The 27,363-nt window shown below is 37.7% G+C and overlaps 1 protein-coding gene and 1 long non-coding RNA gene across 11 annotated transcripts in view; one reads left to right on the top strand and one right to left on the bottom strand.

The window, feature by feature from the left end:
- Window positions 1-907: 907 nt before the first annotated feature.
- Window positions 908-19,123, bottom strand: LOC142604020 (uncharacterized). 2 transcript variants are annotated; one of them, XR_012837921.1, is made up of 6 exons: window positions 18,729-19,123; window positions 12,255-12,396; window positions 11,932-11,968; window positions 10,058-10,241; window positions 8,254-8,275; window positions 908-2,917 (listed from the first exon to the last, which is right to left on the bottom strand). It is a non-coding gene; the product is annotated as an uncharacterized LOC142604020 (long non-coding RNA). The 2 variants fall into 2 exon arrangements; XR_012837922.1 differs by lacking the exon at window positions 908-2,917 and having other exon boundaries at window positions 4,842-10,241; window positions 18,948-19,123.
- Window positions 19,124-19,173: 50 nt separating this feature from the next.
- Window positions 19,174-27,363, top strand: part of MRTFB (myocardin related transcription factor B) — an 83,478-nt gene continuing 75,288 nt past the window's right edge. For 5 of the 9 annotated variants that reach the window (XM_075767820.1, XM_075767819.1, XM_075767812.1 and 2 more), the window contains exons 1-2: window positions 19,174-19,306; window positions 22,552-22,596. The gene's annotated coding sequence lies outside the window, so the exon portion shown is untranslated. The remainder of the gene's footprint in view (window positions 19,307-22,551; window positions 22,597-27,363) is intronic. The other 4 variants (XM_075767811.1, XM_075767813.1, XM_075767816.1 and 1 more) reach the window with 2 other exon arrangements.

Genomic DNA, 27,363 nt, shown 5'->3' on the forward strand with positions numbered 1-27,363 from the left:
TTAGCAAATATATTTTGCACAGGATAGAGTATGATGCAGTTCCTATGTTGTAAGTTCTCTGGATACCATTCCTACTTGCAGTGACGCTTGCAGTTTATAGCTACAATTGCAAAGGAGAGGTTTTGCTTGCTGTGTTGTCTGTGAGCAGTTCCCCAAGCAAAAAAAACCTTAACCTTCAAAATTACTTTCTGTGCATGAACATGCATAGTAGGGCTTTTCTAGTACCAGCTGTATTGCTCACTTCCAAATTTATGCTTACAAAACTTAAATGTAAGCCACTTGACCGGAAATCCACACCACTTATAAAATATGCAGCTATCCTGTAAAAGAACAGTGGCTTTTTTTTAGAAAGTACAGAAGTTTAAATGTGAGGATTTTTGTGATTGTGAGGCTTTCTCATTTGCAGAGTGATAGTACAATCACAAATAATTTTTTAAAATAAACACTTCTGTCTCTAATGCTTTCCTTAGTCATCCAGAATTCCAGTTCTATGACTGTAGAATGGAATCCAAAAGCAAACATCTGCCAAAAAACAGTTATTAAATGAATACATTATTTATATGCCAAACAGCAAGAAATGTAACTGACAGTGGTTAAAGAAACTTGTCATATGTGGGCTTACAAATTGACAATTTTTATTTCAGGCTGCATAAGCTGGGTGCTAGTAGGGTTTACAATCCTTTTATAAGGGCTACTTTAGGATAAAGTTCTCTTTAGCTCTTACTCAAAGATAGTCTAAATTAAATTAATATTCAATTGATCTGATTTGTACAATAAGTGGTTTTAAGAAATGCAGCCAGTGGGTTCTGGGGAAAAAAATTTACTCCATTGTCAAAGTCCAGAGAGAGAGAGAATGTACAAGACTGACTAAATGTTTTGATAAGGTTGTAAAGGAAATATTCAAATGTTTTAAAGCTTCAGTGCTATTTTTTATTTTGCGTACAAAATGTTAAGAGTTCATCTCCCAGAGTTTTCAATACAAATAGGCTGGCTGGTTTTTTTACTTGAGTTTTGTTCTATATTTTGCAAGCTTCTCTGCAATAAATTAAAAGGAAGAAATAGTCTCAGCCACACAGTCTTGAAAACGGAAGAAGTGTTCAGTAGCTTGGCTAGCCAATACTTAGCTATGAGATTAGTTCTTTAGTCTTACTGAACTTAGTGTAGTAGCCCCTGTTACCCTTACTGCTATGGTGATTTGTTGTCTAAATAGAAGATGTTGATGCAATATATCAAAATGGGCCTGCATATATACTAATTTTAGTGAGGTTTTTTTAGAGCATGGAAAAATTCTGTTAATCCACAACTCCTATAAAGCAGCCTTCCTAGGAATATTAAATTGGGGTTAAATAGATACTGTTTTCTTAGCTTGCATTTTACCATAGTTCTGTTTGTAAGAGCTTCCCTCTGTAAATAAAAACAGATTTCATTTCTAGGGTCCTTTGTCACTCAGCATTACTTCTCTTTTCCTTCAACTTTATCATTGACTATCAAAGAGAGTAGACTAGTTATTAAACAAACTGGAATTATTCAGCAATGCAATCTTGTTATTGAGCTCCCAGCTTCTTCTTCAACTCTCAGAATGGCACTTACACCATTCTCATTTTTATTTTTTTCTTTTTGTGTATGAAAAGACAGTGGTCAGGTGGCTAAACAAAGTTTTGCAATTGATTTGCCTTTTTCAGTGGTTACCTTTCTCACATAAGTTTGTTCAGCAGATCATAGTAAATATTCCTTTTATGGAAACTCAAAGTAAAACCACACATAAGTCTTTCTCTGTTTATGAGATGGTCAGGTTTACCATGAAGTAGGTCCAAAGAACACTAAACACAGTTTCAGACACAATTAGCTAGCAACCACAGCTGGGACTACTGATTAAAAGATTTGGGGCAGGGGCCTTACAGGATTATCAAGACTGCCAGAGAGTAAATTTATAATTTTTGAGGGTAGAATTTTCAAAATCACTACTAAATCTATCATGTGTACTATAAATTTATGTAAGTTTTATTTTTAAACCACCATTCCCCACTGCTCCAGCTTCTCCTTCATAACTATAGTTCAACTGAATTCAAATTCCATCAACCCTAACACAGAAAGCTCGCAAGTAGATACTGGAATATGGCATAATTGGATTAGCAAGAAGAGAAAGAAATTTCCATCAGGCGATTCAGTGACATACTTCTGGTTTAATCTCCCTTTAGTGACTCCTTAGTATTGTTCACACAAACGTACCAACATTCAAATTTCAAATGCATACAGAATGATCTTCCAAGTGATTCAAAGTCCAGGAGTTTCCCTAGCGAAACTGGCACATAGTGCCTAAACTTGGCATTGCTGCATTTCAGACCCTCTGAAAATAGGCAGCATAGTTCTAATTCAAGTTATTTGTGTAGAGCTACTCAGTTCCCATTTAGTATACGCAGTAGGACATGCACATCGCCACCCATCTGAACATCATCATGGGTGAATGGAATGTCGCAGGGCTCCAGAGCACCAGGAACGTGCAGCTGCAGTGGAGGTCTGTGTGTCGCATACCCACAGCGTCATTTAACACTAACATCTTACAGTTTCTTTGTCACTTTTTTCTCATGATGCTGTGTTTATGTTATTCTCAGATTCTCCATTTGACTTTAATCTTTCTTCTACTTTTCCTCTGGAATTTTCTAATTTATTTCTTTTTTGCTTCTGTAATTGTAACGATGTCTGTCTATATTCTTCTCCATTTGTTTGCCTTCAGGAACGCTGCTTAAATATTGCTGCAATTCGTGATGTCTTTTGAGCACAACTAACACAGAGTTCTTTGCAAGACTGGCTGCAGTGGAGCCTTGTCCAGTACTTAATATCCAGGGGCTTATACAAAAATGTATTGTACTTCAATTTCATTTTGGTCTCAGACTTCAGGCACGTCACGCTTGGAAAACTGACAGGTAGAGAAAACACAGAGCAGCAGGTTGGCAGTTCTTGTGACACTTAATTCTAATTTTTGTCTTGGATTTATTTTTTTTTTTAACAGATTAAAACCAGACAAATACAGATCCAATAAAATTATAATAGTTGCTTTTATAAATTATTCTCAGCCTCGAAAAACTTTCAAAGCATTTTTTACATACAACAAAATTCTTGGAATCTTATGCATAGATGGCAGAAGTTACAAACTTCCTTGTGGTATTTATATCTCATGGCCCTTTTAACACATTGCAGTAATACAACTGTCAAGTTTTCAGAGCCTGCAAAAACTCATATTCCATGCATAGGCTTTTATATCAGGACTTGGGAGATCCGCAACAGCAAAAATATTAATGCCACATGTCCTGCTTTCATCTAAATTCCCTTTAATGAAATCCCCCTATCTAGCTCTTCCCATTGTCAAGATAAGCTTTGTTCCTGCTTCATCTTTAAAAAATCTGTGAATGTTAAGTGTTGGAAAGAACTATGAACATTTATGAACATTTAAAAATGAACATTTATTTGTGTTAAACTATTACATGATTCTAACTGCCAAAGCCTATGTAATCCACTTATTTCATTTGTTACAGATGCATTCTGAAGTGCATCAATCCACTTTTTCTATAACTTACAGACTGTCATACTATATTTCTAATGCTTACATACCACAAGCATGATGTTATGACCACTAGTTGGAGACGAGAGACATTCTTAATACAGAGATGGCCAGTGTGTAAATGTTCAGATCATCTTCAGCTATACCATGACAGCAAAAATCTAGAGATCCTTCAAGACACCTGCCCATACCAAATATGAAAAAATACCTAGAAACTTTTGAGGCATGTCCCATGCAAATCTTGGTGCATTAGGTACTATCTATACAGATACTGAAGATGTCTCAACCAAGCCTTGAATTGCAGCAATAAATCTGCTGTATTACAGTTCATATAACTATTACAGTAAATTAGGGTTTTCTTAAATATTAGCATTGTATTGCATATCACTAGCTGACAGAAGTCATAATCAAGATTTTCACTTTAATTGACAGATGGTTTGAATGATCACATACTGTCATCTAGATTTTTTCCACAAAGTGTTACTGATATCAAAATGCAGTGTTTGGTTTTGTTTGGTTTTTTTTCTTTCTTAGCCCCATCAGCTGCTTATGGATCCCTGATGTATTTCTAGTGGCTTGAATAACACATGCATTATTACCCAAATAGAGGAATTTCAATTGATAGCCACCAGGAATCTCTGATCTTCCTTCATTCATTATCGACTTTGCCGATAGCATGTAACATTACACATACGCATTTGCACACACAGACACAGAGTATCTCCTGTGTTGGGTAATAGGAGCTTGCACATCTTCAGTGTCCATGTCTCTGAAAATGACCCTGAAAACGTAAGCTAAGCCCATCCCTGTTTCTATATATAAAACTGTTTGTTTAATTGGTGGACTGCACCAAGAATAAATAATGAGGTAATTCTGAAGATCAGTCCCAGAACAGTCAGCTAGGATTGTTTCTGCCAAGTGAGAGCTATCTCCTCTCCTTTGTTGTTTGGGGTTTTTTTGTTTGTTTGTTTGTTTTGATTTCTTGGGGGTGTTTTTTAATGAAATGGTTTCATTGTCTGAAGGTGGACAGCTTTTTATCTAAATGCAATTTTAGGAACAGTACAGTATTTCAAGAATGAAGCATTCTGCACATAAGTAAGGTTTTGGAGTGTTTATTTACTGAATGTAAAAATTGTTAGAAATTCAAATCCTAAAACTGACTGAATCAAGGATTCTAATTATAACCAGGTTGGAGATTAGGTTCCTTTCATTCAAATAAAAGAAAAACAAAACAAAAAAACTTTCAAGTACACTCAGTCAATTAGGGAAGACCACCGTCAGATTTTTTTCCAAGGTATTGTACAGATCTTATTTACTTAAGTAACAACAGTTTAAACTAGGAACTTAATGACAAATTTTATCTTGGAAAAAAGATAAAGATTTTAAAGAGACTTAAACAGGTATAGTAATTCCTTTTTCAACTTTTTTTAATTCTTTAGCTGTAATATATTATAAAGGCTTGATAATAATAGTAAAAAAAAATCCCTTCTGTTTTTGCTCCTATTGTATTTCGCTTTGTTTCTTCTAATGTATCAGAAGTATACACGGCTCCTCTATGTCCTGGTCTGTGCAGCAGTAAATAGATGAGGTAAAAAGTAGCATACAAAGTTCAGAGCTAAGTAAAACTACTGCATGGTAATGGAGTAGGCTTGCTCACAGGCTTGCTGGTGACTTCTTATATTAATACAATAATTGTCTTTTTTAATTAATATGGCCGTAAGTATAACTCATGTAACTTGACTGGCTGTGGTTGAAAGAATACAACCTCTAGTAAAATACCAAACAGACTCCATGACGACAGTACTGTGCCTGTTTGACAGATTATAAATTAAGAGCTTAATTCCATCATGCACTTGGTGATGTAATTATTTTATCTCACAAATAGGGAACTAGAAAAACTAAAGGCAAAGGGATATGCCCAAGCTGACAATGCAAGTCTATAATGAAGTGTGAAATTGAAACTAGCCACTGACTCATGGATCAGTTTATACCTTAAAAGTCTTATCTTTTGTATCCCTCCATATGCTTTTTTCACTTCTGAGATGCTGTTATTTATTACCAGTTTAAGGTAAAATCCTTAATTTCAGAGCATACACTGAAGTTTCTCTTGATTCCTAGGACTGATGCACTAATTCACCCTAAGCCAGTGTCAGCCACATGCAGAAATGTTCTGCCACCTCCAGTATAGCTTTGGGACCCAACATGACACCCGTATCCTATGGCACTAACTCACCAATAAAACCTTTCTAAAAGGCAATTTCATCGTACCTTCTGGGTTGTCTCTAACTACCCTGTAGAGAGGAAAACTGGGGATTAAGTGGTAGCACGGAGTCAAGAACCAAGAAATTACTGTTTTGCTGCTAGACTTTTTCAGGTGAAGTCCTTGTTCAAAGAGTGAGTTTCAAATACTACAGAGAAATTCAGGCTGTCAGGCAGGATCCAGCTCAGACCTAGAAAATCTGGATTTCTAAGCAACTGTAATTAGCTTGCCCCTTACTGTTAGGGTTACACTGCTTAAACCAACACATTCCAAAATAGGATCAGGGCCAAATCAGTTATGATCTGGCTTTATTTATCTAAAAGGCTCATGTGGACTTAATTTGCTATTGTGTGTTAAGAAATAAGTAGAAAGGATTATGAACACGTTTGGCCTAGAGACGAAGAGAGAATGCAGCCATAACTTCAATTTGGAAATGTCTTATTTCATCATAAGCTTAACTTTCAAAGCTGACATGGGGATTTTGGTGCATAATGCCTCATTTTCAACTAATTGCATCTTAACTGAACATCTAAGCCTTCAATTTGGAAGCTCAAATTAGCAGCTGTATGATGGGGGGTTTTTTTTTCAAATGTGTGTAGATGCCAGCTGGAGGATCGAGGCGTTTTATAAATACTGTATAAAATAGATTGAAATAGAAATGAGAACTCTTTAATCAACTTTAGCCAAGGATGAGGGGAACCTGTGGGCAAGAAATGGTTATGCAACCCAGGAAAAAGGAAGAGAGGAGAGTCTTTTCAGCAGAGGAGACTGTGTCCTATCCCCTCTCTTATATTAATACTTTCGCTTTACCTTTTTTTGCATTTAAGAATTTGTAAAAACCTATGCTTGCTGCACTAGCTATCTATTATTTAATTATTTAGCAGTTCTTATAATGTACCTCTTTAGGAGTCAATAGTCCTTCTTAAATGCAGGCAAATAATCCATACACCAGACTATTTTATTCTAACTGGGGGGGGGGGGGGGGGGGGGGGGGGGGGGAGAGGCAAGAAAATAAATTCAAATGCCAGTAAACAAGATGATTAGCAAATAAAATAAACACTACATAAGATATTTAATTGTTTACAAATCAGCAGCTTAGATTCAAGCTCTATTTCATTTTATGAGAGTACATTACAAGAGTAATTGACCTAAGAAGAACTAGTATTTTCCAGGCCTTTTTCATTGCTTGTAAAGGTTAAACTTAGTTCTGTAACTGTGCTTATTAACATCTGCTCTGCCTTCCAAGCTATCTATCTGTTAACTTGGGGAGAGCACAAAATTGTTGCTAACATTGAAGGATTTCCCAGAGATACCAAAAATTAATTCATTCATATTAAAATAGCATTCAGATATCTAGTTTCCAAATATAGTATACATAGCTTGGTCTCACTGTACTCATTATATGTAACAAGTAATATCACTCTGCAATGTACTCATTTATCAGACTACCTGCTCATCAAGACTATCCCAATTTGTATAATTACGCATCCACCTTAGTTCCCAATTAGCACTATGCCAAAGAGGTCTAAAATCCTTAATACGGGCCTGCACAGTCTCCAGGAGAAGAACATGGGCTTCTTTTCCTCACTGGAAGGAATATTTGTTCATGAATAGCTCATAACACTGCACACTACTTGCCAATGTCTCCACACCGCATATGGTTCAGAAAGCCCCTAAGGTACAACCTGGGTAAAGCACTTTTTTGTCCAGTGTCAGAGAAATAGCATCAGGCAAGTCAGATCTCTGGTCCTCTGCAGCATGGTTATTCATATGTACATTGATTATAAAGTCACAATCAGCACTTTAATAACTCTACTTTTCATCCTGAATCCCTTAAAATAGAATCATGTAGCAGATATGTATACAGATTGCACTTCTTCCTAACTGCACTTTTTTGTAACTCTGTAAAGCATACAATCACCTGCCTCTGTTACATGAGATGATTATGCTAGTTGGAAAAAAAGAACAACAAAAAACCGCAAACCAACCATGAGGACCCCTGTATGCATTGTTTTAAATAATTATGGCATGTAACATAAAGTATATCTTTCTTACAAATCAGATAGCAAGATGATGGTTTTTACAGTGCATTCTTTCAGAAATGTTAAACATTCATTACTTTTATTAGTGCCTCTTTACCTATTGGTAAATGCTGTTCTACTTTCTTTGTAACAAGGATTATCATTTCTGTTTGTTTAAATGGACTTGTATGCCACTGAGGCATACAATGAGGGAGGTAGTAACTTCTAGGCTTTAAAAACTCAAGTCTTTAAACATGCTTTTATTAAGAAGTGATAAGAATAATCAATATATCATGACAGTGTTTACCAAAAACCTTCTTATAATCTACTGGTTTATCCCTAATCAATATCTTGAATAATTCACCCTGAAGTTTTCTTGGCTCTGCATGTAGAAAAAAAAACAGTATCCTTACTTGAAGGTGCCTTGCTTTAGGGCTAAGAAGAAAGAAAGAAAAATGTAACTTTTATTAAATAAACTCCCACACTACATTGTGTGAAAATTATATTTTAAAAGTTGAAATTCACCCCAGTGAAGAGTACAGATATCTCATCAAATACTTTTTACAACCTGTCAGGCAAGATTTCATCTGGTGGCATATACCAGTTAAGCATGAACACAAATCACTGCTTCCTTAACTATTTATGCAAATGAAATTTTCAGTTGGGTATGAGATGCTTGTATTTTAAGCCTACCAAATTGATTAATGGCTTGGTCAACATAAGTCTTGGTTCACACAGAAAGCATATGCAGATAAATAAATTAAACACTACTTGCCAATTTATAGTACTCTATTTATGCTTCTACCCTGTGCATGCTGAATGATGGCAGTGGCAATGGGAATGTTACAGCTTCCCAAATGCCACAATCTGAGAATATTTCATTAGCAATATTTATAAATATTTTTTTCAATCTGGGATCTGATCAATTTCCTAAGGAAAATCAAACTTAGAAGCAAAAGCAACCCTGTGCTCTTGGAAAGCATAAACAAAGACATAGGAAGTCAAACTGTTGGTGAACTAGGTGTGAGAAGAAGTTGCAGAGGAGGAGGAGGAGTAACAGCAAGGGTTGGTGGAGAATGGTGTTAGCTGAGACAGAACTGTGTGCTTAATAAAAAAACATCTACAGAAATTGCATAGTCTGTGATGTTGTTCCTTCTTTCCTTCCTAGGACACCTTTGTGTCCTATTCCATATGGATCAGTACACATTACGTACAGCATCGCGGGATAGAGAACTGAAGAAGGCTGAGCTAGAGCTCTGCAGCTGAATCACAGCTGTATCAGCATGAGTATGGGTGACAATAAAACTGGGTTACATGACTGAGCCTGTCACATAGTCCTAATCCCAAGGAACAAGTAGAGCAGGGACATGAAAGGGATGGTGCTTTAAAAATAGGATGAAGATGAATAATTAACTTTCAGAGAGTGCAAAATTATCTGATCACCTTCAAATTTTCCCCATCTGTTGCTAAGCAGCATACTTTAGTCACAAGCTTTGACTTAAAAAATGAACAGCAGCCTCCGCACATTTTGCTATTTTTACATTTTAAACTGTTCTTTTGCCAAGCTTTCATTATAACCATATTTCAAAATGCTCTAGAACAAAATAAGATGAACATTGAGATATCCCTTGGGAAAAGGCCTCAGTTACTACCTGGGTCAAGTAGCCTGTGGACTCTCCAGTCTCCAATAAGGAATTAGGAGAGCCTCCATCTCCCACATACCAAAATAAGTGCTTTTTGCCTCTCAGGCCTGAGCTTTACATGAGAAATTGAACTTGCATCATGGAAAAGGCAAGAGTATCATACATTTGGTTTTGCATATTCATCATCAGTTTCAATCTGCATAAACAAAATCCCAGAATTTTTCCCATGGTGGTGGTGAATTAATTGTATTAATTCTTTCAATGTGCACTAAGGATGTTGTTCCAATGATCAGACATCCATTCAATGCTCTGGGCATTCTGACAAAAATTAAAATTAAATCAACTACCTCTCTGTATGACAAATTATCTCTCTCATTTAATTAGAAGTAAAGGGCTGGCTGCCAATGTTCCAAAATGAAATACGAAACATCCCCACTGCAAACACCCTCTTCTTAAATGCTTTGATGCATGACCAGAAATTTCAGAAATCCTCATTCTTGAAGACCAAGAGAAGCAATTGACAAAGAGTTCAGGATCTTTAATAAACTGTGGGCTACTAATAACCCACACTCACCTCCCATGTGTCTGCAATTTAAACACACTACATTGGTAACTTGGTTAAACAAAACGAGTAATCATTTTAAAGTGCGAATTGACCATCAGCTCCATCTTCTTTGAATTCACGAAATGAACAGATCATAAAGTAGAATAACAATGGCAGTCCTGTGGAGTATGAGGCCTGGAGCAGAAGATGCCTTCTAAGGAGAGAAAAGACATACTGAATAGTTACAGCAGGTCTTTTTGTACATTTCTACAGAAAACGCAGAAGGTTTTTGCAAGGTCTGCTAAACCGACACCAAGGTGATAAATTACACTATTTTCTTGCTAGTCTCTCTACTGGATAGTAGTAAATAAGACTATAACTACCATCATTAGGGGCCCTTCCCTTCCCTCCCCCCCCCCCACCCCAGAGTCCTCTGCCAAACTACAGAATATATCTTCAGCTCTCTAGAAAAACATTTCCCAAAGGGATTTTCCCAAAGCTTCCCAAGTCTCATCGGCTAACTGTATCAGTCTTTAGAGCCAGACAGCTAACAACTACTTTGCATACAGCCACTGGCCCAAATCCACACACATTAGTCTACATCTTTTCATGTCCTTCCGGATGCCTCAGGACTCACAGAAGCAATAATTCTACCTGGCCCCATCACCTAGCTATACTCCACAAACTTTGAGCAGCTGCATTGTTCTGCCACTGTTTAGGCCACCACTGTTTTGGTAAGGAGTATTGCCTATTGAAGATTTTTGTTTCATATAAATTAATATATGGGGCAAAATAGCTTTAACAACCTGGGCATTTATATTCACCTACTGACTGGGAATAGCTGCGAACTTACATCCTACATCTACATGAGGATATGTCCCAAGCCAAATTTTTTGCAGTAGCAAGAGTCAACAGTGCCTTTCTCCCTCTTTTTGGTATACCTGGAGGAAAGAGAAGCAGAGACTGTTTTACCTATCTTTGTTCACCTCTTTTTTCCCCCATCAGCTGCTGAGTAAAAGGACGGGAAGCAGGCAACAAAACCTGCAGCCTAGGGGTAGGCAGACTCCCATTGCCAACTCAATCTCATCCCTGCAAGTCTCCAATTTCTGCAAAACTGCAGGACTATGGCTGAGACATGAAAGAACTGCAGTCTCTGGCATGCTTCCTGTTGCTTAAAGGAACAGACAGATGAGGAGAAAAGAGGTATGAGGAGGCACCAGAGATGGAATATGCATGTGTTCAGAGGTGGGGCTGCATCTACACATCAGGGTGGGCTGATACAGGGGATACAGGTACCCCATAGGAAGAAATAACAAACAAAAAAACCTCCCCCAAAACCACCAAAAAACCCCAACACACACACACTCCCCCCAAAAAAGGAAAGCTATTAGGAGGATTAGAGGAAAGAAAAGAGTGGAAAGATTTGGATTAACTATATATCCAGACTGCATTTACAGCTGGCAGATTGTAATGAACCATTTTTACTGAGCCATACTTGACTACTGGTTTCTGTTTTTTAGGAGATAACATGTAACATTTATACAGCAAATCAAAAATTTAGTTCAAAAAATATGAGAAATAACTGTGCATGGTAACATTTCAAACACTATAGATACACTTCTGTTCAGGTATTATCGAAAAAGGTATCTATAGAAAGACTTTAGGCAATTGGGTTATAATTGATGACAATGACTGCTTCTTAAACAAAACACTAATATAATGACCCATGCATTGCTATCACTGTTGAAGGCAGATCAAGTGCAGACCTCAGTATTTTTCATAGGTTAAGAAAAGATTCAAGAACAGTATTCTAGTTGTATTTATTTCTACTCTTAACTTTGAAATTCAGAAGATTATAAATATTTTCCATTTTTCAGAAATAAAAATATTTAATTAAGTTTCACCTTTGATGTTTGCTGGTTGGTTTGTTTGCTCTTTAATCTGGAGAAAGTAAAAACATAGGTTCTGAGCTTTCAATCTCTAGTATTATTAACATTCAACCATCAAACACAAATTAAAAAATAGAATTTAAATGTTATTAATAAATATCTATTTCTTGTGACAGACTATTCAAACTTCAGTGGAATACTGAATTTACAATTAATATAAACAATTGCTGTTTGTTAGTACTACAACCTAATGTAGTAACAGCCAATGTTCATGAGTTACAATTATTTTCTCAGATGTACCTCTAAGTGTAATATTGTTTTCTTTTATGAGACCCCACCCATGACCTCGCGAGAGCTCCATTCAATCAGGTCAGCATGACTTCAGTTGGCAATGGAGACTGAAACTGTTTGCAGGACCACTGCTTTCGGACATGAAGTCCCCTCTGTATAATCACTGGGCTGAAATCATTGTACATTTCTCTGGAGAATACAAAACAAAATTGGCAGAGATAAGGTCAGCCTACTGTTTCTGTAACATGGCTGTTTCAAATTAATAATGATTTATATACTACTTAACCTACTAATTTGACCAGTTATCCTGTGAGAGATTTTGGGTTGTTTTTTTTGTTTGGGTTTTTTTGTTTGTTCTTATCTATTATGCTGACAAATGCTATCTTTTTCTCTTTCAATTTGTCATACAGAAATAAGAAGTGGTACTGTGGTTTACACTAGAAGTCCATCTAGACCAGCATACTCCCTCTTAAGAGTAGCCACAACCGGTCACTTCACATAAACATTCCCATCCTTTGTTTCCTATTGAATCTAAGGAGTCGTTCACCTCTAAGAGCCTTTGTAGCAGGAGTGTTAAAAGCTTATTCAAGTCCAAATAACACTGTATCAACAAGTCATCTGATCCACTTCCCCCTCAGTTATTTGAATAACTCAAAAAGACTTTTGGAGAAAGGAGTAATTTTTACATTGCACAGCATGTTTTGTCAATCTTATTTTGATCTCAGGCCTTTAGTGAATACATGGGAATATAATCATTACTATTTATACGACACTAACAGAAGCCATAGTTCTCATCCTAGTTTCAAAATAGCTTGCTCAATTGTAAGCTAACTGTACTACTACTCTGTAATCCTGCAAGTTACACAGCAAAATTGTGATATTTAACCAATGAACTCTACCAAGAAATGAAATGTCCCTCATCAAATACATAGCTGACATTTGGCTTTGGGAGCCCAGGCTAATAATTGCATTTATTTTTTCTGCAGGTAGTCCCAATTTTTGAGGACACAGCCTGCCAAAAATGATGAAAGAGCACAGACGATAGATATTTGCAAAAGCTAAGATAGTCCCTACTTAGGGACTTACTCAAAGAAATAGGGATTTATCTCTTTGGAAAGTGAAAATAAGGTAACCGTGCCTGTTACTAGAAAGTTTCCTCCATATCCTCCTTTTCCCTCTAGCTTGGACATGATCAAAATTTTCTAACAACAAGCAATTTTCACAGTTATACCCTGTATTTGAACTTCTCTTGAGCTTCAGTGTTAATTATTCTTTTGTGGAATATGGATAGTCCATAGATATACTAGGAAAAAATGAAACTACTTTCTGACAAAAATACCTGGAGCAGTGAACAAGTATTACAATATGCTTTTCTCAGCATTTGAACTCTAATAACGTGTAATTAATCCTCTTAAAGGTTAATCAGTCAATAACCATTCATGTTGAGCAAAAAACTTCATACCCTATGTACTAATTGCAACCTGAACAGAAAAATAACAAAGTGGTTCACTGATGCTCCTGGGTAAAGGCAGATTTACAGAAATTCTCTGAAATGTTTACTTTTTAATCTCACGTGCAGAAATTGATTTTATGTATATGAATATATACATATATATGGAGTACTGTGTTCAGCTCTGGGGCCCCCAACATAAGAAGGATATGGAGCTGTTGGAGCGAGTCCAGAGGAGGCCATGAAGATGATCTGAGGGCTGGAGCACCTCTCCTATGGAGACAGACTGAGAGAGTTGGGGTTGTTCAGCCTGGAGAAGAGAAGGCTCCAGGGAGACCTTAGAGCCCCTTCCAGTCCCTGCAGGGGCTCCAGGAAAGCTGGAGAGGGACTGGTGACAAGGGCAGGGAGTGACAGGCCAAGGGGAATGGCCTGAAGCTGCAGGAGGGGAGATGGAGATGGGATGTGAGGCAGCAATCCTTCCCTGTGAGGGTGCTGAGGCCCTGGCACAGGGTGCCCAGAGAAGCTGTGGCTGCCCCTGGCTCCCTGGCAGCGTTCAAGGCCAGGCTGGATGGGGCTTTGGGCAACCTGGGCTAGTGGAGGGTATCCCTGCCCATGGCAGGGGGCTGGCACTAGATAGATGGGATTTGAGGTCCCTTCCAACCCAAACCAGTCTGGGATTCTGTGATTCTATGATTCTATGATTTTCAGTGCTTCAATGACAGTGTATTTCCAACATGTTCTAAAGCAGCATTTAAATTTCTTAACAGCTTCAAGACATTCTTATGCTTTTAATAACAAAAAATAAAAATTCTTATGTTTAATATAATTCATTTATATGGCATTTCTGTTTGTAGAGAGGTGTAACTCTATGATACACTTTGCCTGAGTGGGTGCTAATTGTGGTTGGCAAGGTTACCTATGAATAAAAGCTTGTCTCTGAAATATAGCATAAATTTGGCTATGTTTTAAACAAAGTACTTCAGTTATTTGTGTTAGTAGATAGTCTTCAAGTGCTTTCTTGAGAAGCATGTTACAAATGAACATCACAATGCCTGAAGATTAGGATAACAAAAAAACACTACTTGAAAATGAACACTAACATATTTTAAATTGTTCGCTAGAGTTTACACAGAACGTCGTTTTAGTGAGTGGTGTGTATGAATTCCCTCCCCAGAAAGCTAGTGTGATTCTTGTATATAGTTACCAAATATTTACATATCAGAAAATTAGACTAGAAGACCTGCAGAATACAGGCACTGTAAGACAAAGTCTTTCTATAGTAAGTTATTATTGACTATTAGTCAATTGCATGTACTGGTTATTGCATTAATAGCAATGAAATTCCATGTTTGTATGGAGCTATATACAGGCAGGAGTGACAGAAAGACATTCTTAATATTTCTGGAAAACAGCTTTTCTTTATCAATTCCTATATGGACTTGTTAGTCTAGAAGACATATAATAAACCCTCTCTCTTCTAATATGCTTGAAATAAGAACTGCTGGAACGCTTTTGGAAAAAAATTCAAATTACTTTGAGGTTCCATATGTAAGATTTTTACAGATACATCTCAGACAAGTACACTAATGATTTTACTACTACTGCTTGTATTTGATATGATTTTGAAATGTGTAAAACCACACAAAACTGCATGGGTGAATTTGATAATTCTTGTGCTAATTTAAAATTAATTATGGAATATTTTTATCATACGGTTTAAATAATGAATGGTCTTTATTAACAAATCCAAACACAGTGTTTACATTTCCAGAACAATCAATTTTTTTGTATAAGGCCTGTACTAGAACTGAAAAGCATCTGTAGTTTCTGAACAATTTAAAAAAGTCTGCCTTGTTTCATTAAATAAACAATTCTTCCCTGAAATATACAGCTTACAACTGGATAAAAATTTACATATTTGTTATAAATCACAATAAATATTTTTATTGGTGCAATAATTTGGATATTAAAATACTGATGTTGTATCATTTGTCTGCTTTTCATGCTTAGCAGTTTATAACAGCAGGACACTATTTTAAAAGCAACAGAGGGAGAGTTAGGTCCATCTTTTCAAACAGCAGCATTACCCAGGCAGTTAAAATCATTGTACTTCTCTGTTTCTTATGCCTAATTCTATTATGAGAAAGGGAATATAAAGTTCATTGTTATTCTTGGAGGCTAACACTGAGTGCTCTAGTTGAACTTTTCTGTACTACAAAGGAGTGTTGTACATGTTCGTGCTCAAGACAGGAAAGGTGGTGCTCCAAAGACAAGAGCTATTGTGTGGAGCTGGACAATTTCCATAGACTGATTTTATGGGAGAAGCTGTTTTCAAGTAGTTATTTGCTGCTTTAAATGCATCTTCCTTTCCACTGGCTAGTATCACCATGTTATTTTAAAAAGCACAAGTACCTTCAAAAACTGAGTATCAACTGTGTTTAATGCGAACCTTTTAACACACCTTTGATGATTTTTTTTCAGGTTTTTCATATTCTGTAATATTCCTTCTCATGCAATACTCAAGGTATTGCATAACATGAACCACATCTATACCCTTCTAAGAAATACATTGACTATGCCTTAATACATGTGACAGTTGAAATAACTAGAATAATCTAGACTGCATTGTGACATTAAAGAAATTTTACACCTCTTATACAATGTTCTTGTACATGCTTGTTTTCCCATATTCTGTACACTCTGTAAAGAGGTAATCTGCATTTCTGCAATAATTATGTAATTTCAATTCCTATATACAAGTTTGTTTTATATGTTACTGTCACCTGAAATCACAGCTAATCTTTTTATGTTTCTGGTTTTTAAATGTGATGGCTAACTTAAAGTAAAAAAAAGGTGAAGAGGGAAACCAAACTTTGCCAATAAAATCTCTCTGTAGCAAAGGGATGTCTTGTGTTTTCAGGAAAACAGAAAATACAGAATTCTGTGTGAATGTAAGCCAGTCCAAGAAGATTAATACAGCAAATATATTCCTGTTATTCAGTGCACTTAAAGGAGAAAAATTAACACAATTTCTTTGGCCTAATTATCTGACATCTCATCTTCAGTAGCATTCACACCTAAAATTCTTTGCTAGAATTTACATTATAAATCTGGTTTCCCTCAATTACTTTCAGTTTTGTGTGCACTATTGAATTTGTAGGTGAGGATTTATTTTGTTGGTTTTTAATTATTAGTTTTCCTAGAACTCTCTAGATTAACTTTTTTACTCCCAAAACATTAAAAAATTAGAAGATACTATAGGAGAGGGCAGCACCAAATATTTAGTCATTTTGAAGGACAATATAATATACACATCCTAGGCATGTTCATTGGGATGACTTGATGAAGCCTCCTTGATTTGTCCTTATGGGAATAAATGTAAAAATAAGAGATGTAGCTATGTTCGGTTAAATCCCTGGTTTGCGTTAAAACATAAATACTGCTGAATAAGAATCAGTTTTTAAATGCCTTTAATTAATCCCTACAAATTTCTATGTTAAAATCATTTTTTCCATGCAAAAAAGCCTTGAACTAAAGACATTCCAGTAGTCGCTCCACTGCACAGTTCTTTTTAACTGTATCACTGTCACCTACTTCCTTGTTGCATACATCTCTGTTAATTTTCTCTGCTGCTTTTGTTAACAGCAATAGCTGATTGATCTTATATAATAATTTGTCCTGAATTTAGAGTATCATTTCTCTCAGTTTGAAAAAATGATGGACACAATAGACATCCATTGAATTTGTATGTTTATCATTTCTCTGCCTTAGCTTCAAAAGTTTTAGGACCTCCTCCAAATAACGTAATGGCAAAGCAGGACTGAGATCTTAATCTCAGTGCTATTAGACAGCTTTTTTCTGTTTTCTGAGAAATCTGAAATTTCAGATATAAATTGGTTTTATTCAGTTTCACCTTAATTGCTTTATAATTTGATTAATGAAATGCTACACATTGAGTACTTATTTGTTCGCATTTCTGGTTTTAACAGCAGACTCATATCTGAACTATTTTATTTGAAAGGTGATGGAAGTAAATATGGAGCAAATTACAGGTTTTAATGAGGTCTTTACACAGTTCATTGCTAAGTTTCCGGGTCATTGCTGGTTTTAGTTTGTTTCTGAAATTGGATAAAATCTGATTAGCTAACTGTAATCTAGAGGCATGTAAGAGATATGTACCCTGTTTAAAAAACAAAACAAATAATAACCCTTCCAACTCATCTAAATAATTTGAACAAGTAATTCTTTAAATGTCAAAGCTTTAGACTACGATCATATCAGAATGTTGATTAGCATCTTAAAACCATAAGATATTAAAAAGGGAAATTTTTTTTTCATGCATGTATGTGTTCCATTTGCCTGTGGTATCACTGCTGAACAAATGAAAAACTCTTTGGAGCAGGGAACCATGTTTTGCTTTATTACCATGTAGCATAAGGACACTGCAGTCTCCTAGCAAGCTCCTGGATGCTAGCAAATTGCAAATAATAAAAAAGCTGTATTAGACCTTTGCACCTAGTGGCAGCTCAGCTCTTAATCTATGAGCTAAAAAAAACCCAACAAAACAAAACAAAAGCAGAGTTGCGTAATTATGGGCCTGATGCAGCATACTTATGGAATAGTACTAGCTCAGTATCAGTAAAAGTCTATTTGTTAGTCAGATATTCACTGCTGTGAGCACAATGTTGTGCAATACATGCAACAAACTATTCTGTGCATGAATGCTCATATTCTGCTTGCAGAATAAATGTGTATTTTTTTCTATTGCACGTTGTCAAGCATACATCATCATTTTCTTAAAACCTCTTCTAAGAAATGCCTTTTTTTTTTTTCTCCTCCTGTTTGGTTTGATGTTCGATCAAGTTCAGTCACCTCAAACGTTTATTGGTAAGCCTGAAGGGAAAATACAGGAGCCCCATCTTGTTTATAGTGTTTGCCCAGCCGAAGTTTGAAGCCGTATCGTGAGTTTTGCTTCGAATTTCAAATTCGTGCGACCGCAGCACCTGGAGGAAAGCTCCGTGGGAACCGCCCCGGGCCGCGCCACCGCGGCGGGGAGGCGTGCTCTACTCACCCCGGCCTCGCCTCAGCGCTGCAGAAATCCCGCCTAGCCTCGGGCCCCACGGCTGGGCCCTGCCACCCCCGACCCGAGCCACGGGGTTAGTCTGGCGCGACCGTCCCGCCACCAGCCAGGTGCGTCCAGCGCGGAGGTACCTGAAAACGGGGTGGGGGGGCACCGGCTCGGCCGAGGGGGACAGGGCGAGGGGCACTGTGAGGGAGAGGGGCAGTTTACCTCAGGCTCTGGGGAGGGGCCCCCGAGAACGCTTTCGGAGCAGCCCCCTCGGCGCCTGGAAGGCGACAGCTGGGACACGCAGCGAAGGGACACGCAGCGAAGGGACACGCAGCGAGCGCCCGGCGCCCCCCAGCCGCCCCTCTGTGAAGGGACGCCGACAGGCGCGAGTCCCCGGATGCAGCCGCCCCGCCCCATCCCGCCTCCTCAGCCCCCGCCTCCTACGTGTGCGAGGCGGCCGCAGAGCGCCAGCGCGCGCGGCCTCCCCGCCCGCGGGCCAACCGCCGGGGCGCGCGCCCGAGGGCGGTCCCGGCCGCAGAGCTCGCGAGAGGACATGTCCGCGGCGGCGGCGGCGAGCGAGGGTGAGCAGGCGGCTGAGGGAGCGAGCGAGAGGGGGGGCGGACGGTGCCGCCGCCCGGCCGGGCTCCTCCACGCGGGGTCCGCGGGGGAGCGCGCGTCACGTGACGGGCGGGGCGGCGGCGGGATGGCAGCGGTGCCGCGCCCGCGGGGTCGGGCCGGCCGCCGCCGCGGAGGGGACGGAGGGCGGTGACCGGCAGCCGCCGGCCAGCTCCTGCCGCCCGGCCCCTAGGTAGGCGGCTGCACGGCCCCGCCCGGGGGCGGCCGCCCGCTCCCGCAGTCAAAGCTATCTTACGGCGGCTGAGGCGTGTGGGAGTGTGCCTCGCCGCCCTGGCCCCGCGCCAGGAGGGGCGGCCGCCCGCTCGCCGCGCTGGTGGGGGCCGGGAGCCGCGGCCTCCCCCTCCCTGCCAGAGGAGGGCAGGATGGCCGCAGGGCCGGCTCCTGGGGACGTGGTGGCGGCGGCGTCCCCTCAGCCCTGCCGGGTCTCTCTGTGGGGGCTCCCCCGCCCCGCGGGGCCGCGCAGGTGGGGGCGGCCCGGAGCGAGGGTGCTGGTGCCGGCACCTCTCGCGTCGTGCTCCGGGATGCGTCTCCCCTGGAGCTCTGCCCAGCTCGACTTCTGCCCTGCTGACGCTGATAGATTTTCCTTGTGTTCCACTGCAGTTACAGATTTTTTTTTTTATTTTTTTTTTTATTACTATATTTTTACTAAGGCGCACAAACTCCTGGGTGAGGTATGGGGCTTGGGGGTAGACAAGCTTAACTGCGGGGCCTGGCCTTAAAAATGCGTGTCTTGAAATGAAAGCTTTTCCTCCCTCAAAGCAGTGGAGACCTCTGGCCTTGACCACCTAAATCATGGAACTACAGCGTAGGTTCACTTACCTGTTGAAAGAGCAGCTGCGCTTAGCCCAGGGACTGTTCAAGGGTTTGGCTCGTTACTTGTGAGATACATAGATTTTAGGTGCCACTTGGTTAATCAGTTTTGTACATGAAATAACAAGTGCATCCGCAGCAATTACGTGTGCGCATCTGTATTTCAGATGCACGTAAATCGCTTAATACTTATGAGAGTTGTACGGAATGGACGGAGCAAGGTAAAGAGCTGTGCTGCAGTGCCTTTCCTGTGTGTCAGCAAATGCATTTGCCTTTATTCCGTTTATATGGTTTTTGTGTTGGTTTCAAAGTATGCAGTGCAGAAAACTGCTGTTATCAGTGCAGCTGAGAGATAATACTAAGACTTTGTGGCTGCAGCAGGCAATATAGCTGAATGAAAAACTACAGGATTTAAAATGAAGTGAATAGTTCAGTCATGAATCAGTTCATGTGTATTTCACAAACAGCACCGTAAAAATCTCATAACTTTGCTGTCAATATGTCTAAAAGATTTAGACTAACATCAGTCAGCTTTTAAGAAAAGAAACCAGCTTGCACTGTCCTGTGAGTACGGCATGTTCTAAAGTTCGTGTTTATGGGAAGGTGATTACTCTTTCTCCTCACACTACCTCTTTCCTTTCATGATGGAAAAATGCCCACGTTTTGTATTAATTGATAATTGTATTGATTGATTATTTTAAAGCTCTCAACAAAGGCACAGCTAGCATTTAATAAAATTATTTTCTTAATGTGTGACGCTTTAGTTCCTTCCTGAAGTTTTCTTTCTTGTTCAGTTAGTTAGGGCAAATTACGATTTTGTGGTATAACTTGCATTTAAAACTTGACAAAGTGCTGTCTGGTAATCACACCAGTTATTAAAACAAAAACATCTGGAGGCTGAAAATCCTTAATACACTATTGGAAGTACGAACAGCTTTCACCATTTAGCTGTATTTGGAGACATGTAGAAAACTGGACTTAATGACACAGGTGAATTTTTAGGAGCAGTCATACAGTAACATGAAAATCACCTTAATATTTACCATTTCTAATCTGTGGGATTCTGTTGAATGAGTTACTTAAAGCTTTAAATGTGGAGGTTAATACACAGATTATCAGCCAAATTTAGTATTTATATGTGTAAAATGTTCAATAAATTGGAGCGCTTGCTTGTTAGCCTAAATATCAAATTAGATAATTGATGAAATCATGAATTAATATGATATTGGATAGGGAATGTACTTAGTTGTGGCACTTTTTTGAGGGTGTTTTTTTTAACTGTTCAGATTACTGATCAAATACTTATTGGAAGGAAGAGGGAATACCTTTTATTGTAGGCCATTTCTTTTTTTAGGTCTTATTGGGATTTCTGTCTTGTAACCTCTTCCTCTCGTGTGTTTTGGTGTTGGTTTAGTTTTTTACATGTTTAATTTTTAACCTCTTTCACTGATATGTATAGAAACCATAACATCCCCTTCAGCCATTGAGCACACAGTCCTTTAAAAGACAAAAACCCACATCTGTTAGGATGCATCTCACAACAAACGCAACATTGTGTTGCTGAGCAATGCATGGGGCCTTTTGGGTGATACCTATGAGTTCAAAGCCAAAACTGGAAAACCTCCTTAGTATTATATGAAACGTCATTCAATAAATGCCAGCCTTAAAGATAACTGTGATTTTTATTTTTTTTCAACTTTTCTAAATTTAGTACGCAGTAGGTTGCCATTTACATAATCATATGTGTCTGTATATGCATGTATGTACACAAATAGTCTAAAATATACTAATAAATGAAATTTTGATGATGGAACAAATATGTTTGAGTTGTCACAGCAAAAAGCCAAAATGTGGTTGTGAACAGTTTCCTTTTCTTTACAAAGGTTCCTTCATATTAGAATCTATAGAAAATGAAAATATATTTCTGTTATTAAATGAAGTTATAGTGTATAGATATATAATTGGCACTTAAACTTCCAAGTGTGAAGACATTCCAGCTCTAAGGAATTATGCAAGCTGGGCTTGAAGGAACTAGGACTGGTTTTATATATTGTAGTTGCGTTAATAGGAGTGGATGATGCACCTCTAGCACTGTTATTTTTGCCAGAGGTAACTAGAAAAATAATTAGTGTGTTAGAACTTGAGTAGTAATATGAAAGGTGCTAAAAATGAGCTTAGAGCATATTGAAATTAGTTTAAGGATTTTTAACTTAATAAGGTACTTTAACATCACATAACTGCAAAAACTGAGAAAGAGCCACTCTTGTTTGTAATGTTTTAATTTCCTAGGTGGAATAGAATATGTAAGATTTAAAATAAAGGATCCTTGTGACATTTTTGTGATTGTTGTTTTTCCTATCTTTACTTTCCTTTTGACCAGAAATGTGCTGAAACAGACACTGTAGAAGGAGGCTAGAAATACAAGGTAAGTGCTATATGTTAAAACAATTAAAACTTTCTAAATACAGGGGTTTTTTACAAAGCTGTTATTTTTTAGTGAGCAGTGCATTGCTTTAAATTGTGCTGGGTTTTTTTTAATCCTATTAAAATGGAAGTTTTTCCAAGATACATGTTCTCATACAAACAGGAATTTGAGGATATGTAGTACCTATGTTACATAAGCTCAGAGCAAGTTACTGTGATGTTTTTGCTTTGCCATTTGATGTGGTTTTTAATAAATTCTTAGAAATTTGACTTTGGTAGGTTATTTGCTAGGATTGTGTCTTGAAAAAATATCATCTTAAAAGTATCTTTCCAACTCAAGACAGGTAACCATTTATAAATATTAATGTTAATAGTAATTATTATTTATAAATATAAATATTTATTTCTTATGTTGGTTAAATACTATTTTCTCTTTTTTAAAGGACTGTCACGCTTGCAAGCCTTCACAGATTATGTTAGACTTTTTCTAAATGTTAGAAAAAGTTTTGATATTGGTAGGTAAAACTTTGGCCTATATAGCGTTCTGGGTTCTTTTAACAATTATTCTGCAGTGACTCGGGCTAGTATCAGCATAACGCTGTAGCACTTAACAGCATTGCCAGACTACCACCAGACCCAATGTGTTTTTTGATTAAATAAGTCCAGCTCTAGATGAGGAAACTTCTTTCTCGAAGGGAGTAACTAAATGTTTAATGGCTGCTGATAGAATTCTGTTTCAGTGGGTACTAGGAGAGAACTCGAGTAGCTTAGTAAAATACGCAACTTAGGTTATGTCAACTAAAACATTCTCAGTTTTGTAACTGTGTGCCTCTGATGTTCAGCTGGTACCAAAATGATGAAAATTCTGATCCTGCCCCCTCCCTCCCCATCTTTTTGTATGGGAAAAGGGCTTTGTGGGGGGAGTGGGAGGGGTTGTTTTATTTTCAGAATAACTGAGACAGAATGTCAAGCTTAAAGGCTCCTTGATAATTTCTACTGGGGCCCCTCTAAGATGAAATAGAGCATTGGCTCCACCTCTGCAGAAAAAGCTAGACACTGCACACAACTTTCATGGCTAAGAATGGAAGGAACAGCAAGATGTGCAAAACATTCTGGATATGCAGAAGGTGGTGTGTATCTGGAGCACTGACATATTTCAACAAATCCCAGAGCTGTAGTGTTAGGCAAAAAATTAGCAACTGGAAGCACTTGAGAGATAGGGGAGCTACCTTTAACCTGAAGGTAAGATGTGTTTTTGGGTTGCATTCAGGGTGCGTGAAGAAGAGTAGGTTTGATTAGACTTGGCAAATCAGTTCATGTCCTGGTTTAGTAAATCTGCAACCTTTGTTTCTTACTGTGAATATATCTACTACTTTTTTAGCAGCATGCCTAAAAAAAAAGAGATCAACAACTGACATTAAGCTTATTTGTTCTTAACAACCACGAATGTTTCATGTTTGCTTCTTTAAGTGAAATTATTCTGTGCAGCATTGAACATAGTGAACCAGTATTCCTGGCATTGTTTCTTAAGCATTTTTATCACCTGAAATTTAAGAGCCTAAATCACACAATATTAATTATGGAATAAAACTTTTTCAAACTTTTCTTCTGTGGTAAAGATTGACAGCTGCTGTAATACTACTCTCCAGTGTTGTTGAGGCTCTGTTGAAGCCCCAGCCGCAAAAATCTTCCATATCCTGAAACTCCAAAGCAAATGCACATTACAAAATTTATTAAATAGTGTTCAGTTTACTGTTATTAAATCCAGATGTTAATGTAACAGTTTTTGCACTTGTGCAATAAACTGAATCTCTGTGATCATTGACTCAGTAGACAGTATTTTAAAATTTCATATTTGGGTACTTGGCTAAAGCCATTAATTAAATGTTTGAAAACTGGCTTAAACCTGGGCATGATGCCAAAAGCAACAAAGTGAGAGAGAAGTCATAGTTAAGCTTGTTTTTGATCTTCACACCAACTAATAAAACACAAATTAAGAAAACACTGAAAATAAAGACAAAAAGACAAACCTCCCTGTTTTTCTACCCTTCTCAAACTGTGAATTTACAAGATAATTAGCCCTAATTTATATTCCTGAAAAGAATGGACAACTGTATTTTTATTTACATGTTTTGTTTCTAATGTTAGAAGTCTGCTGGAAGGCTAGGGAACAATTGCTGAAAACTTGATTAAGAATTCTAGAGACATTAAAATTACTTTGCCAGTCATCATTATTATAAATGTAAAAGAGCTCATAAAAATTAAGCAGAGAAACTCATTAAAATAGAGTTCAAATTGTTAGTGTATTCCAGTCAAGTCCAGTTAATACCCATAAATGGTTCTTATGTCTCATGAAGTGGCAAGTTTCTTAATATTTCGTATTTAAAAAGAAAAATATACAGAGACGTAGAATTCCAGCTATGGACATTCTGTCTAATTACATTGTTAGCACAATCCTTACTTTTGTTGCCCGTTTTTACAAATGAAAATGTATTGTTTGGTAAAGCTGTGATCCAGGAAAGCTTTAAGCATGTGTTTACGAGACTAAATGGGTTGCACATATTGAACATATGGTTAAAGCTTTTCAGGATTTAGAACCACATGTAAATAAAGCTTTAGGAAAGTAATAGTTGTGACTTAACATAGGGAAAGAAATCTGTGTATGAGTGTCATTGTGGTGGATATATTCCTTCTTCCATCACAGTGTTATCGAGGCAGTCAATTTTTGTATAGGTAATCTCTGAGATTGATGGGTGTTCAGTGTAAATTGTGAATTATGGTCTTAGTGTTTATACTTAAATGTTATCTGAGAGAACATGTGATGTCACCGTTAATCTCACTTTTTGTTTTAAAACGCTGCATAAGTTGTATGCGTTATCAATATTTTTGTATGTTGTGAATTAGCCATCTTTCTCAGCACGTTTCATTCTTTTATGTAAATAGCTTTGGAAGTGTGACAGCAAAGGAGTCTGATTGTGCTTTTATGATCTTTCTTTGGTGGTAATCAGGCAGACAAGGGCCTCTGAATGTGTGTATTTTTAAAATGGAGCTTACTGAATATGCTGAGATTACTATATAGAAATTAATAGGACCTTTGTGTTCATTATGGATGGTCTGAATTGTACCATATGTGTATTATTTTAGGAGGTTTTGAATGGACTAATAAATCTCTCTTGACTATTTTGGAGCATTTGTTTTTTCGTTATGATACCATGTTACTTGGTAGGTTATTTGCTAGGATTGTGTCTTGAAAAAATATCATCTTAAAAGTATCTTTCCAACTCAAGACAGGTAACCAAGGAAATGCCTTAAAGTTTTTTGATATGTAAGTTGTACTCTTTGTACAGCTATACTCTCTATAAATATAATTAGTATATTTATAAGGCTTTTGTTAAAAACTTGTAAACTGTGTGAATTAGGAAATAGTTTAAAAACTCTTTGAATCCGCTCTTGACACCATTTAGTAGTGATGTGTCAGATTTTCTATTAATTCAGATCAATAAGTTTTTTGCTTGGCAGTATGCTTGATCACACATTTTCCTCTCATGGTTATACTTGTGCTTGCTTCGCATCCAACAGAAGGAAATAAATTTATGTAGGCTCCTAGTAAGAAAATTCTGAAAATAGATGAATTCAGACTATTGATTTAGTGTCACTGTGCAGCAGCATTTGCTATGAAATTGAATGCAAAATTGACAAGTCAAGCTGTGTGTTTGTATGTCAGTTCTTATTTTTAAGTTTTTCACTATTACAAAGTGTGAAGGGTTTAGTAAAATTGCAGAATTTAATGCTTGTACTCCAGAGGAGTAGATGAACTCATACTGATTAATGTATTTTTACAAACCCTGAAGTAAGGTTTTTTCCAGATATGAAATCCAAAACTTAAATACAATTTGCAAATAGTGAAAGTGCTGCTAATATTTGCTATCACCGAATACTGAGGGACTGCTCCAAAAGCAAAGTTGGTCAGTTAACAGGTCATTTGTCTGGGACTTGCTGTTATTTCATTAAAAATTCCCAGTGTTTCTGTGGTTTGGCTTATATAATTTAGGTAAATACTGAGAATGATCACAACATCATCACACAACTGTGTGTGAAGCTACAGGAATGACCGAAACCCTCACCATTTTTTAGTTAATGTATTACATGCTGTAATTGTGTTTGGAGTACAGCAGAAGGATTTTGATGTCCTGTTTATGCGGGTAGTGCTTACTGTGTTTCTAGTAAATAATTAGTTCAAGAGAAATTGCTACTTTACAGTCTTTATTATTTCTGAATTTGTCTGGGTTATTTACAATAATGCTTCTTTACATTAACGTCAAATAACACACCAGCAGTCAAATACTTTCACTTGATGTAAGATAAAGGCTTTATGGAGCAAATGGTATCAGTTTCTGCAAAGTGTAAATCACTTTTATGGTTACAGAAACTATAAATCTTCCAATGTGAATCAAGCTTTAAATAAATTCACTCTATGTCTGTAGATGGTTTCAACCAACTTTCTTTGCTTCTATGAATTACACAGTGTAATTGGTGATTTCTTCTGGAGTTGGATCAGCATGGTGAGGCAAACTGTTCTGGCTTCGGTAGATCCAAGTTGAGTGGTTAATGACTCCCTCCTTCCTCTGCCAGATGTTCCACCCTTCCTCTGTTCTGCCACTTTAACCATTTGACTGCTCTTTTACCAGGTCCTGTAAAATATGCCTGATTTTAAAAACTCGTCACGCACAGCTGGGAAAACAGAAAGGTGGAATCTCTGGGAAAGGGT

The sequence above is a fragment of the Balearica regulorum genome, chromosome 15 (assembly GCF_011004875.1).
Source record: "Balearica regulorum gibbericeps isolate bBalReg1 chromosome 15, bBalReg1.pri, whole genome shotgun sequence".
NCBI lineage: Eukaryota > Metazoa > Chordata > Aves > Gruiformes > Gruidae > Balearica > Balearica regulorum.